The following is a 15437-nucleotide window of genomic DNA, read 5'->3' on the forward strand; positions in this document are numbered from 1 at the left end:
GGTGCCCCACTCATCATCAAAAAGAACATTTCAAAAATATCCTGAAGTACAACCCTGTCAGTGATAGGATAATATTCATATGCCTACAAGGAAGACCAGTTAATATGACTGTTATTCAAATTTACACACCAAGCACTAATGCCAAAGAAGAGGAAATTGAAGTTTTTTTTTTTTTTTTTTTTTTTACCAATTCCTGCAGTCTGAAATTGATCAAACATGCCATAATGATGCATTGATAAATACTGGTGATTAGAATGTGAAAGCTGGAAGCAAAGAAGGGCCAGTAGTTGGAAAGTATGGCCTTGGTGATAGAAATGACACTGGAGATCACATGACAGAATTTTGGAAGACCAATGACTTCTTCATTGCAAATACCTTTTTCAGCAACATAAACAGTGACTATACATGTGGCCATCACCAAATGGAAAACACAGGAATCAAATCAACTACATCTGTGGAAAGAGAGAATGGAAAAGCTCAGTATAATCAGTCATTACAAGGCCATGGGCTGACTGCAGAACAGGCTATCAATTGCTCATATGCAAGTTCAAGCTGAAGCTGAAGAAAATTAAAACGAGTCTTTGAGAGCCAGCATACAACCTTGAGTATATCCCACCCGAATTTGGAGACCATCTCAAGGACAGATTAATTCATTGAACACTAACGACTGAAGAGTGGATGAGTTGTGGAATGCCATCAAAGACATCATACACAAAGAGAACAAAGGGCCATTAAAAAGTTAGGAAAGGAAAAAAAGACCAAAATAGATGTCAGAAGAGACTCTCAAACTTGCTCCTAAATGTAGAGCAGCTAAAGCAAAAGGAAGAAATGATGAAGTAAAAGAGCTGAACAGAACATTTCAAAGGAGGGCTAGAAAAGACAAAGTAAAGTATTATAATAAATGTGCAAAGACCTGGGGCTAGAAAACCAAAAGAGAAGAACACGTTTGGCATTTCTCAAGCTGAAAGAACTGAAGAAAAAATCCAAGCCTCAAGTTGCAATATTGAAGAATTCTATGGGCAAAATATTGAATGACTCATGAAGCATCTAAAGAAGATGGAAGAAATATAGAGTCGCTGTACCAAAAAGAATTGGTCAAGGTTCAGCCGTTTCGGGTGGCAGCATACGATCAAGAACTGATGGTATTGAAGGAAGAATTACATGCTGCACTGAAGGCACTGGGAAAAATAAGGCTCCAGGAATTGACGGAATACCAATTAAGATGTTTCAACAAGAAATTTGGAAGACAGCTACCTGGCCAACTGACTGGCAGAAATCCATATTTATGTCCATTTCAAAGAAAATGATCCAACAGAATGTGGAAATTATTGAACAATATCATTAATATCACACACAACCATAACCCAAGCCAGCTTCAGAAGAGAATGTGGGCTGGGGGAGGTCATTACTGACGTCAGATGGGTCCTGGCTGAAAGCGGAGAATGCCAGAGAGATATTCATCTCTGTTTTATTAACTATGCAAAAACGTTCCACTGAGTGGATCATAAGAAATTATGGATAACATTGCTAAGAATGGGAATTCCAGAACACTTAATTGTGCTCATGCAGAACCTGTACATAGACCAAGAGGCAGTTGTTTGAACAAAACAAGGTGATAAAGTGTGGTTTAAAATCAGGAAAGTTATGAGCAAATAATCCAAGAAGCTGAACTCTATGAAGAATGTGGCATCAGGATTGGAGGAAGACTCATTAACAACCTGCAATATTGCAGATGACATAACCTTGATTTCTAAAAGTGAAGAGGAGTTGAAGCACTTACTGATGAAGATCAAAGACTATACCTTCAGTATAGATTACACCTCAAAATAAAACAAAAATCTTCACAACTGAACAAATAAGCAACATCATGATAAATGGAGAAAAGATTGAAGTTGTCAAGGATTTCATTTTACTTGGATCCATAATCAATGCCTGTGGAAGCATCGGTCAAGCAATAAAAAGACATATTGCATTGGGCAGATCTGCTGCAAAAGACCTCTTTAAAGTGTTGAAAAGCACAGATTTCATTTTGAAGACTAAGGTGTACCTGACCCAAGCCATAGTGTTTTCAGTCACCTCATATATGTGGAATGAATAAAGAAGACCAAACATGAATTGATTCCTTTGAATTGTGGTATTGGGGGAGAATATTGAATATACCATGAATGCCAGAAGAAGGAACAAATCTGTCTTGGAAGTTCAGCCAGAATGCTCATTAGACGCAAGGATGACTAGACTTCATTTCACGTACTTCGGACATGTTATCTGGAGGGACCAGTCCCTGGAGAAGGGCATCATTCTTGGTAAAATAGAGAATCAGAGAAAAAGAGGAAGACCCACAAGAGAAGGATTGACACAGTGGCTGCAACGATGGGCTCCCCCATAGCAGAGATTGTGAGGATGGCGCAGGATCGGGTGGTATTTCCTTCGGTTTTACAAAGGGTTGCTATGAGTCAGAACTGACTCGACAGCACCTAACAACAACAACAACAGGAACTTTATGCACTTCCTAACTGTTGTCTCTTTTAAATCCCCAGGATTCAGCTGCTCCGTTTTATAGATGAGGAAGCCAAAGTTTGGAGTTAAAGAGACTTGCCAGGAATTGACCTCATTGTGTCCAGAATAGTGCTGGATTCAAAACTGTTTCCACGTGAGGAGATGTTTGGCTTTTCCACGTAGTGCTGATGTGCATCGTTATCGTCACCCAAGCCCTCAAATCCAGAAAAATCAAAACCTAGGGTTAATTTTGTGGGGTTGTGGTGGTTCGGAGACAGAATTTCCACCTCCAGTGCGGGATACCCAAGTTCTATTCCTGGCCAGTACACCCTAATTGCAGCCACCACCCATCTATCAGTGGAGGCTTAGGTGTTCCTTTGATGCTGAACAGATTTCAGTGTAGCTTCCAGCCCGAGATGGACTAGGAAGAAGGGCCTGGTCATCCACCTCCAAAAGTCAGCCATTGAAAACCCTATGGATCACAACCGATCAAGGGGATGGTGCAGAACTGGGCAGTATTTCATTCCATTGTGCGTGCGGCTGCCATGAGTTGAGTCCAACTTGATGGCAGCTTAATTTTGTCCTTCTATGTGTCCTGGTCAGGTGCCCAGGTGGGATAGCCTTGGGGCAGCTGCTTATTTGTCACTGGACTGGGAGTGCTTTTAGGTCACGGACCATGGGTAGCTGGACTGAGTCTCCCTAGGGTAAGCCCAGCGCTTGGCATCTGGCCCACATTTATCAAACACCTACATGGACATGGAGCACTGTCCTCCCATCACAGGAAATTCAGAGAAGGGAGTCTGCTTAGAAATTCCTGCTGGAATGGACTGACACAGCTTAATTTGAAGCTCTAACTTTTTTGAGAGGTGTATTCCTGTCTCTCCCTCCGTCTCTTACCTATGGACTTCTCTCCAGTTGGGGTAGGCAAGAGTAGGTAGAAGGGTTCAAGATGCCTGGATTACCAAGTGACTTTAAAGAAATCTTAAATGCTTAAACGTATTTACCCCCTCCCCATAAGAAATGTAATAAGGAGCTTATTGATGACCATGTCTATTATGTCTTAAATGTTCTGCATTGGCTGATAGAGATTGTAAGCTTTTTAAACTTTCCAAGTGCCATTTGTTGTTGCCAAAGGAGCAAACCCTGACTGCATCCCCCTAACCCAAGCTTGGTCTGTTATGGTGGTTACTCAGGACGATAAGAATATTTTTGCATTTCAATTTGGGAAAGAGATTCAAACAGAATAGTAAATATGTTTGAAACAAACCTTGAGCATTAGGATGTCTGCTAATAGGGAAAAAATCTCTTTAACAAAGGAAGAGAATATGATTGTAAAGGAGCCAACTTGCTCAAAAGGATGTATGTTGGCAGCGCTTTGTTTCTGTGATGACCCTGTCCAGGTTAGAATTCTACCAAAAATCATTTCTTTATTCATGAAATTATGAAACTAAATAAAAAAAAAAATCTTCATTGTAGGCTGTTGGCCTTTCTAATGCAGTTGAAACATAGAGACGCTGTTGAGAGCATGGGGTTTGTAGTTTGGCTGCTTGTTGCCAGGCCCTGTTTTTGCTTTTCTTGCTGTGTGACCTTGGCCAAGTTACTTAACATCTCTGAGTCTCCCTTTTCTCACCTGAAAATGGCAATAACAATAGTGTCTACCTCATAAGCCTATTGTGAGAATTAAATGAGTTAATGAACATAAGCATGTAACAAATATACCCTTTGTGGTGGTTGTCGCCATTTCTTACTGAAGGTAGATACTGGGAACAGACTTAGATTGAAGAAAGCGTGCTGGATTATGGAGAATGGTATCGAAGCTCACTGGGCAAGCCTATTCAGCATTGTTGTTTTTTTGCGTTATGTGCAACTTCTGTTAGGTGCCATCGAGTAGGTTCTGACTCACAGTGACCCTATGTACAACAGAAGGAAACTCTGCTCCGTCCTGCACCATCCTCACATTGCTATATTTGAGCCCATTGTTGCGGCCACTGTGTCAGTCCATCCCAGCAGGAATTTCTAAGCAGACTCCCTTCTCTGAATTTCCTGTGATGGGAGGACAGTGCTCCATGTCCATGTAGGTGTTTGATAAATGTGGGCCAGATGCCAAGCGCTGGGCTTACCCTAGGGAGACTCAGTCCAGCTACCCATGGTCCGTGACCTGAAAGCGCTCCCAGTCCAGTGACAAATAAGCAGGCCTTCCCCCTGCCCCAAGGCTATCCCACCTGGGCACCTGACCAGGACACATAGGACAATAACTGCTGTGGTTTGCAGTAAAACTTCTATGATAACATCATCTCCTTTCAGTATTGGGGAGTCCCTGGGTGGTACAAATGGTTAATGTGCTTGGCTGCTAACTGAAGAGTTGGTGGTTCAAATCCACCTGGAGGCACCTTGGAAGAAAGAAAAGTCAACTGAAAATCCCATGCAGCAGTTCTACTCTGACACACATGGGGTTGGCCTGAGTTGGAGTCAACTGGACAGCATCTGGTTTCCCGGTGTTGGGGTGCATCACTGGGACTGAGGACATGGATACACTGGTCTCAGGGAGAGCTTGTAGGAATGGGAGCCAGTATAGAAGGAGAGAGTCCTGCTGGCATCCATTTTTTTATTCTCCCTCTAACCCTTCTTGCCCTTCTCTTGCTCACATGGTAGAAAACACAGCTGCTGAAGGCTCTCACATTTTATGGGGTGAAGGTTTAGCCATGCAGAGAGAAAACAAATTTACCTGGGCTGTGGCTGGGATTGGCTCATGTTGGGTCAGGGGCCCTCAGGAGAAGTCACGATGGCTGGCTGAAGGGGTGCCAGTGGGGCTTGGGGGTAACCATTTGATGGATTAGGGCACAGGTTCACTGCTAAGGGATTAAAACATGACTTTCTGAGAGAACCAGGGGTGTCCTCCTGGAGGAATGAGATTTTAGCTGTGTTCTAAGAGACCAGGAGGGGTGGGCTTGGTGGTGTTAAGTAGACGCCCCTTATGACTGAGCGTGGATGGCACATGGGGGTGCAGGAGGTGAAGACAGGATACTACTGGAAGGTGTTGGGTAGGAGGGCATGGCACGTTCTGAGCTAGAACCGATTGCTCCTTGGACCCACAGCTCCTGAATCAAGCAGAGTGTTGGTTAAAAAGCAGATTTATAGTCATACAAAAGGTGGGCTACATCAGACTTCCTGGGGTGGGTGCCGGGAATTTAAATTTTTAACAATGTCACCAAGCGATTGAGATGCACGCTGGAGATTAAGATCGTTGATCTGGTGTCCGTGGAGAGAAGCAACTCAGAAGCCGTGCCCTCACCCTCCTCTGCAGTTGCTTTTGACCGTTGGCTAGACAGAGCTGCGTCTCAGCTCATTCACAGGGATAGATTATAACTGGATTATATTCCATAGCTAGTAGCTGTAGAAAGTGTGTGAGTGCAAGTGAGTGCAAGTGAGTGTGTGTGTGTGTGTGTGTGTGTGTGAGGCTGTGTTTGAGAGTGTGAGTGCATGTGAGAGTGTGTATGGGTGAGTGTGCACGTGTGTGTGTGCATGTGTGAATGTGAGTGTGTTTGAATGCATGTGTGCATGTGGGAGTTTGCATGTGATAGAGTGATAGTGTATATGTATGAGCACATGTGTTCGAGTGTGTGTGTGTGTGAGTGTGTGCGTGCCTGACTATTTCCTATTTCTGATGCACAGTATAGGGCTGCTATGAGTCAGAATCGACTCGATGGCAAAGAGTTTGTTTTTGGTTTTGTTTTTATGCATAGTACATGAGGGCTGCTTGGTAATCGATTGTCTTGTCTGTTGGTACTGCTTGCTCACACCTCCGTTATGCACATGGAGACATGTTATGCATGCTGTGCCCTAGGGGCTATTGACTGGCTAGTTACTTTTACTATGATGTTGGAGGTAGGGAGACCTGGTGGCACAATGGTTAAGCACTCAGCTGCTAACCGAAAGGTTGGCAGTTTGAACCCACTGAGCAACAACTCAGGAGTAAAGACCTGGTGATCTGCTCCTGTAAAGATTACAGCCTAGAAAACCCTATGGGGCAGTTCTACTCTGTCACACGGGGTCACTATGAGTTGGAATCGACTTGACGGCACATAACACCATGATGTCGAATAGATGTGGTGCCTTGTTCTTGATCTTTGTAGGAAAGCATTCAGTCTTTCACCACTATTTATGGGGGGAGGGTGGTCACTACTGGTGCGTCTTGTAAGGAGGGTCCCTCCCTGATGGTCCTGACGTGGAAGATGATCAATGACGCCAGTGCATGAACTCGTGGGGGAGGAGGTGGACGAAGAAAAAGGTACTGCCAGTTCTAATCCCTTTTTTGAGGATGGTGTGATCTTCCAATGAACCACGAAGCCTTCAGCTCTCTCTGTGCTTGTCTGAGGCATATATTGAGCTCCTCCGCTCCTTGTCCACTCATGATTTCAAACACCAGTGGGCAGGGCTTCATCAGCTCTGCCTTGGTAGCTGTGGGTCCCTCAGGCATCTTTGCAGCTTTGAGTAATGTGCGTACAAGGCCTTGTGAACTCTGAAGCTCTGGACAAATACTAGTTGGTATGCATTGAATTGTGTTTCCCAAAAATATGTGATATAAATCCTAGCCCCTGTTCCTGTGGTTGCAGCCCTAGTGGCGCAGTGGTTAAGAACTCCGCTGCTAACTCAAAGGTCAGCAGTTCAAATCCACCAGCCGCTCTTTGGAAACCCTATGGGGCAGTTCTACTCTGTCATATAGGATCACTATGAGTTGGAATCTACTTAATGGCAATGGGTATACCCGTGGTTATAATCTCATTTGGTATTTTTTTTTGTTATGTTAATGAGACAGCATTAGTGTAAGGTGTGTCCTAAGTCAATCTCTTTTGAGATATGAAAAAGTTTAAACAAGCAAGTGAGAGCAAGCAGAGATGGGGGAAGAGAGATGCCAAGCTACATGAAGATTGCCAGGGAGCAGAGCCTCAGAAGAGAGAAGGACCCTCCCCTAGGGCTGGCAGAGAAGGAAAGCCTCCCACTAGAGCCGGAGCCCTGAATTCAGACTTCTAGCCTCATCAACTGTCAGAGGGTAAATTTTTGTTTGTTAAAGCCACCCACTTGTGGTACTTATTTCAGAGCAACACTAGATAACGAAGATACTAGCCGTAATGATGATTACTATTATTTTTCAAAATTATAATTGATTCTGGCCATCGATGTAAGTCCCGCATGGAATCTTGTCACCTGCTGTTGATGTCAGAACCGACAGCTCTTCCTCATAAAGAGAACGTGCATCTGCGTCTAGGTACCTAGACTCTGTCCTACCAAGATGCTGCAGTCCTCCATGTTTAGCAAGAGTTGTGGGGTCAGACTTCTGATTGTTCCCACAACAGAGCTTTGTATCTTGTGGTTAAAATGAAGAGGGGTTCTGAGATACAGCTTGTAGTGCCTGGTTTTGACCTTTAAGTGCTATGAAGAAGCTCTTCTGAAATGTCTTCTAGAAACCACTTTTGCAATTCTGATCATTTTGCCAGAGAGAAGACTTTCATTCAAAAACTGCTCAATGAAGCAGACAGTTCCCTAGGCCCTTGAGATGCAATCAGCAAATCGGAGGTGTTCCTGCCCTCTTGGAGCTTCCGTTCTGAGGAGGGTGCCATCATTAATCAAATAGACACACTGAAGAGTGAACTGAGATAAGCTTTGAGGGAAGAAGATACTACACTATAACCCAGGAACTAGGATGCCCTGGCAGTAGGGAAGGCCCGCTTATAGAGATGACCACACTTTGCAAACCAATTGGCCTGGGAGGCCACAGTAGACTCAGGGAGACACTGGTTACTTGGACCTGTGGGCTGGGGTGGCAATAGTGAAGAGTGGATTGGTTCAAGAGCTAGGCAGGAGTCACTGCAGAGTGGATATCAAGTCGAGAGGTCAGGGGCCACTCCCAGCTGGATGGATGGTGGTGCCATTCATTGAAAAGGGGGACATTTGGGACCACATTTGTGGTGAGAGGGGTGTGGGTGGAGATGGTGAGTTCAACCTCCAACATGCTGAGTTTGAGATGGTTGTTGAGGCTTCAAACCAAGATAATGTGGAAACACTTGGATAGAAGGGTTTAGAGCACTGCAGACATGTGTGGACCTGGGAAATGCATCGGGGGCCACTGGGGGTACAGATGGCAAGCATAGCATTGCCTACAGAAAGAGTCTACACTACTTATCAACCCCATTTTAGGCTCTTTTCTAGCTTAGAGACATTGGCTCTAGAATTTCCGTGAACAAGGGCCTAAGGAGGAAGGAACAGGATCTGATTTCTGGCTGCTGCATGGTGAGTGGATTGGAGGTGCCAGGGGAAGCAGGGAGACTGGATATGAAACATATTTTTTTTTTTTTTGCCAGTTGAATAGTTTCTACATGTACAATTCAGTGACATTGATTATATTCTCCAAATTGTGCAACCTTTCTATCCTTTTCCCAATAATTATACCACCATTAACATAAACTCAATGTCCCCTAAGCAATGACTGCGCCCCACCACCCCTAGTGTCATGGATTGAATTGTGTCCCCCCCAAAATATCTGTCAACTTGGCTAGGTCATGATTCCCAGTATCATGTGATTGTCCATCATTTTGTCATCTGATGTGATTTCACTATGTTATAAACCCTGTCTCTATGATACTGACGGTATGGGATTCGCAGCAGTTATAGAAACTCAATCTACAGGATTAGCCTACAATTTAAGTCAATCTCCTTTGAGATATAAAAGAAAGAAGCAAGCAAGAGAGTCATGGGGAACTCATACCACCAAGAAACAAGAGCCAGGAGACTAGTGTGTCTTTTGGACCTGGGGGTTCCTATGCTGAGAAGCTGTTTAACCAGGGGAAGACTGATGACAAGGAATTTTCTCCAGAGCCAGCAGAGAGAGAAAGCCTTCCCCTGGAGCTGACACCCTGAATTTGGACTTGTAGCCTACTAGACTGTGAGAGAATAAATTTTTCTTTGTTAAAGCCATCCACTTGTGGTATTTCTGTTATAACAGCACAAGATAACTAAGACACCTGGCAACCGCTAATAATCTTTGGTTTCTATATATTTGCTTAATTCATGTAAGTGAGATCATATAGTATTTGTCCTTTTGTGACTGACTTATTCCACTCAATATTATGTTTTCAAGGTTCATCTATGTGAGCAGCATGTGTCAGGACTTCATTTCTCTTTCTGCCTTGGTAATACTCCATTGTGTGTAGATACCACATTTTGTTTATCCATTCATCCGTTGATGGACATTTGAGTTGTTTCCACATTTTTTCTATTGTGAAAAGAGCTGCAATGAACACTGGTGTACAGGTTTCTCTTTGCGTTCCTGCCTTCACTTCTTCTGGGTATATACCTAGGGTGGGGCATCTTGGGCCATATGGTAATTCTATGTTCAACTTTTTGAAGAAACACCAGACTGTTTTCCACAGCAGCTGTACCATTATAAATTCCCAAGAGCAGTGGATGAGGGTTCCAGTTTTCCCACAACCTCACCAAAACCTGTTGTTTTCCATTTTTTTTAATAATTTTTATTGTGCTTTAAGTGAAAGTTTACAAATCAAGTCTGTCTCTCACACAAAAACCCATATATACCTTGCTACACATTCCCAATTACTCTCCCCCTTATGTGACAGCCCGCTCTCTCCCTCCACTCTCTCTTTTCCATTTTTTTATAGCCATTTTAACGGGAGTGAGGTGGTTTATGGCGCTATTTGGATAATCCTGGTGAGAGATGTTGTAGGTTTGGGCTCTTGGCAGGGGTAGTGATTGTGAGAAGAAAGTTTTGGGTTATGTTTTGTGGGTGGAGCTAATAGGATTGACTGAGGGGTTGGATGTGGGATGTGAGAAAAAGACAGAAAACAAGAATTACTCTTAGATCTTTTGTCTGAGCTACTAGGACTGTTGTTGTTGTGTGCTGTCCAGTAGATTCCAACTCATAGTGACCCCATGTGACAGAGTAGAACTGCCCCATACCGTTTTCTAGGCTGCTACCCAAAAGGTCAATCTTTACGGAAGCAGATTTCCAGGTCTTTCTCCAACAGATTGTCTGGGTTTGAACTGTCAGTGTTTGGTTAGCAGCCAGACGCTTAACCTTTGCATCAGTGGGGATTCTTCCACCAAGACTACAGTGATCCAACTGACACCATATATTAGGGGAGGTTGGAGGAGGACAGGTTTTTGCAGGATTATGTTTGGGATGCCCATTAGACACCCTTGCAGAGATGGTGAGGTTTGGCTAAACAGTCTGTAGTTGAGGATGAAGGGCAGAGTCCTTGTGTTGCCCAGAGCCACAGGGGCAGTGCTGAAGGGGATGATGACAAACACCTTTACCTTCTCTGACATGGTGCCTCAGGGTAGGGAGGGAGAGTGGGTTTACCCGTTAGTTGCATCCAATGCACCATTTTGCCCATTATCTCAAGAAATACTCCTCCACTGGTCTCCTTAAGAAGCCCTGGTGGTGCAATGCTTCTATGCTTGGCTACTGATCTAAAGCTTGGTGGCTCAAATCAACCCAGTGGCTCTTTGGAAGGAAGACCTGGAGATCTGCTCCCATAAAGAGTATAGCCTAGGAAACCCTATGGGGGCAGTTCTACTCTGTCACGTGGAGTTGTCGTGAGTTGGAATCACCTAGATGGCAATGTTTTTGTGTGTGTGTGTGTGTGTGTGTGTCTGTTGGGGGGGTGGTGGTGGTGGGGTAAGGAGTCTTAATGCAGTGAAACAGATTATACAGGTTTAAGTATTCCATACAGCTGTTGAGGAAATGCATGCCTGAGGGGCTTATGCTATTTATCCGGGGCTAGTGATTCTAACCCACCAGCTGTTCCGTGGGAGAAAGCTGTGGCTTCCGTAAAGATTAAAAACAAAACAAAACGAAAAACCAAACCCATTGCTGTTAAGTAGCTTCTGACGCATAGTGACCCTATAGAACAGGCTAAGGAACGGCTGGTGAATTTGAACTGCTGACATTTTAGTTAGTAGCCTAACACTTAACCATTGGACCACCAGGGCTCTTCTTTAACGATTACAGCCTTGGAAATCCTATGAGGCAGATCTACTCTGTCCTACAGAGTTGCTATGAGTTGGAATCAGCTACATGGCAATGGGTTTATGACTTTGTCAGAGCTAATAAGGAGCCCTGGGACACAATGATTAAGCACTTGGCTGTTAACTGAAAGGTTGGCAGTTCAAAGCCACCCTCTGGCTCCAGGGGAGAAAGACCTGTTGACCTGCTTCCATGAAGATTACAGCCAGAAAAACCCTGTGGAGCAGTTCTACTCTGTAACACAAGGGGTTACCATGATTCGGAATTGACTCAACAACACACAGCAACAACTAGGGCTCCTTATTGATTCCCAACTCACTTGCTCTTGCTGTTCTAACAACAACCTCCTTGATTCCATCCAGGGACCCCTGGGTTTTACCCACAGGACCCTCGAGAGAGATGGAGTCACTTGGGGAGAATCCATAGAAGCAGCAAGCATGTCCTAAAGTTTTTCTTTCTGTTTTCTCGTATCTGAACACACACCCTCTGCCCTGTCCTCCTCCTTTCTGGATCAGGGTTTTTCTGTGCTGGGAACAACTGTGTTTACTTGTAAAACCGCCATCCTTGACTTACTGTAAATCACCTCTGCAGCTTTTACCACACCCAGAAGGTTGTGCTGGCTGGAGCCAACAGCACAGCCTCTGACCTCCTGTGACCAGTGCTTGAAAACAGACAGACAGACAGACAGACAGACGAACAACAGTAACTGTCGGCTTGACTCTGGCTCATGGCAACCCCATGTATGTCAAAGCAGAACTGTGCTCGATTGGGTTTTCAATGGCTGATTTTTCAGCAGTAGATCACCAGGCCTGTCTTCCGAGGTTCCTCTGGGTAGACTCAAACCTCCAACCTTTTGGGTAGCAGCCAAACAGGTTAATCATTTGCATTCCACGGGGACTCCCTCTCTGTTTCCAGCTCAGTCCTGAATCCAATTGCCAAATCACTGAGACTATATATTTGCATATATACCTATTTTTTTTGAGGGAATAAATTTGGACATTTCCTACTAATTTGATATAGAATTCTCCTCCTCCTCTCTCTTCTTCTAGTGAGTTATTTACCTTTTCTCCGGTCTCTAATTCTTGTATGGAATATTTGAAATTAGGTCATGTGGAATTGATGCCCTCCAGTGCCCCATCAGGCTTGGTTTCCTGGGATATATTTTGGGAGGTTCATTCCTGTAATCCTGCCTCTTATCAATCTCAGACAAATGGTGCTGTCTTTAATTTGCAAGCCTCCTACTTTGATATTGCTTCACCCATCCGATACCCTGTGGTCCAGTACTTTTCCTGAGAAGAATTTCCCTAATGGTCATTAACGCAATGCTATCAAAAGCCATTTTAGAAACAAGATTTATTTCCACTGCTATAAATCCTCATTTTGATTCCCTACAAGAGCTTCCTGGAAATCCTTTCTGGACTGTTTCAAATTCAATTTGATAAGATTTGACATATTTTTCCAAGGATCTCAGAATGACAGGGCAAAAACTTGCTTGGGTATTGTTGCCATGGAAGGACCTTCAGGTCTTAACTGGATTAAATTTCTTACATTATGTTCGTTTATTTTCTGGATTAATTTTATGGTGGAGGAAACCAATTGCTGATTTCTTCTGGGAAACAGAAGGAGTCCAAATTTTAATATATTCCCTCACTCTGCCAAGAAAGCTTCAGGAAGTCACAGCTTTGTGAATATATATAACTTAGCTCTCGGAATTCATTTGTGGAGTAGACGCGGTTCAATCCATTAGATCAAATTCTAAAGTCCCTGTGTATGCAAAAACTTTACTGGCACTTAAATTAATTCGTTGTTGTTGTTGTGAGGTGCCTTGTAGTTGGCTTCGATTCATAGTGACCCTATGTACAACAGAACGAAACACTGCCCGGTCCTGTGCCATCTTCACAATTGTTGTTATGCTTGAGGTCATTGTTGTAGCCACTGTGTCAATCCAACTCCTTGAGGGTCTTCCTCTTTCTCACTGACCCTCTACTCAACCAAGCATGATGTCCTTCTCCAGGAACCGGTCCCTCTTGATAACATACCCCAAGTATGCGAGATGAAGTCTCTCCATCCTCACTTCTAAGGAGCATTCTGGCTATACTTCTTCCGAGACAGATAATTGGTAAGCAGTTGCATCTTCACACTTCAAGTTATTTCAGAAGCTACATGGCTTGGCTTTAATATCTAAGGAAGTTAGAAAAGAATAGCTGATTCTAACAAAGAGGTTTACATCAGTCTTGAAATTCTTGCCTATTTATCTCTTAGCTATGAGTAAAAATAGACACTAATAAAATGACCCAATAGAGAGATGATCTAAACCTTGCAGCAGCTAAAGAAATGAAAATTTACCTACTAGGGGTTGTAGGGAGCAATGAGACTGGTCGCTGGAATGTCTTGTTCTCTCAGTGGAAGCTCCGAAGCCTGAACAGTTATGGCCTGCTCAGGGTGGAACGTGCCCAGAGAGATTCTCCCGTGAGACTCTGCTGAGTCTGGAAGAGACCCTTCCTCTGGTGGATGGGTCTTCCCTGGCCCAAGACTGTGTGAGTGGAGTAAAGAATGTTCTCGTTGTTGTTGTTAGTTGCTGTCCTGTTGGCTCCAGCTCTTGGTGACCCACGTACAACAGGACAACGTGTTGCCTGGTCCTGGGCCATCTTCGTGATCAGCGATATGTTCAAGTTCATTTTTGTGGCTATTGTGTCAATATATCCCATTGAAGGTTTCTCTAGTTTTTGCTGACCCTCTAATTTACCAACCCTGATGTCCTTTTCTAGTGATTTGTCATTTCTGATGACATTCCAAAGTAAGTGAGATGAAGTCTCGCCATCCTCGCTTCTAAGGAGCATTCTGGCTATACTTCTTCCATGACAGATTTGTTCTTTCTTCTGGCAGTCCATGGTATATTCAATATTCTTCACCAACACCACAAACCAAACACACCAATCTTCTCCTGTTTTCCTTATTTATTGTTCAGCTTCCACATGCATATAAGGGAATTGAAAAGTCCATGGCTTGAGTCAGGCTCACCTTAGTCATCAAAGTGACATCTATGCTTTTTAAAACTTTAAAGGGGGGGTGAGTCATACTCCCCAGGTTATGTCAAAACTCTGACCTGGACCCACTTCCCTCCCTTCCCAAGGACTGGAATGCAGATGGCGGAGCCACAAGACTGAAAGAAACTGAGTTCCTGAATGAGCTGAGGGAGAGGGCTGTTTGCTTGCCCAGGACTGTTTAATGAAAGAGGGCTTTGTTTCTAAGCTACTGCAGTTTGAGATTTCTCAGCTTAGAGCTTATGCACAGGTAGTCTAGGTAACACACTGATGTCTACTGAGGCCTTTCTATATCCCAGGCATCCTTCTAAGTGTTTACACGGATTACTGTATTTCATTCTCACAGTAACTTTATGAAGGAAGTACTATTGTGGTTGCACTGGAGGTGTAGGAAGAAAAGGTGACTTTCTCAACATCGCATGGAGTTTCCGGGGTGGAACTGGGGTGTAAACACAATCTGTCTGACTTCAGAGCCCACTCAGAGAGTCCCTGATCTTCAGAAGGAGCTGTGGCCCTTGGGAAAAGGAACACATGGGTGAGGTTGTCTCTAGGGAGCTTGAATCCCACCAAACCCTCTCCAGACTACTTGAGGCATGGCACTGCTTTGTTCCGGAGACCACAAGGTGATTCTGGTACCAGGAGGCCACTGGGGTGGTGGTGGGCCAGGAGTTCATTGCTTCAGTCTGGTGGGAACCCCAGGTTAGGCTTCAAGGAAGGGTTGGGTCCCCAGAGTCTGGCTGCTTACTGTGGTGTCAGGTGTCCTTTGTAAGTGTTGGGGTCTTTTGCAGGGTTCTGTCCTTGCCTTGTGGCTGCATTGAGGTTCTCCAGGGAACTGACTTTCCGTTTCTGCGTGGCTT

The sequence above is a fragment of the Loxodonta africana genome, chromosome 2 (genome assembly GCF_030014295.1).
Source record: "Loxodonta africana isolate mLoxAfr1 chromosome 2, mLoxAfr1.hap2, whole genome shotgun sequence".
NCBI classification, from domain to species: domain Eukaryota; kingdom Metazoa; phylum Chordata; class Mammalia; order Proboscidea; family Elephantidae; genus Loxodonta; species Loxodonta africana.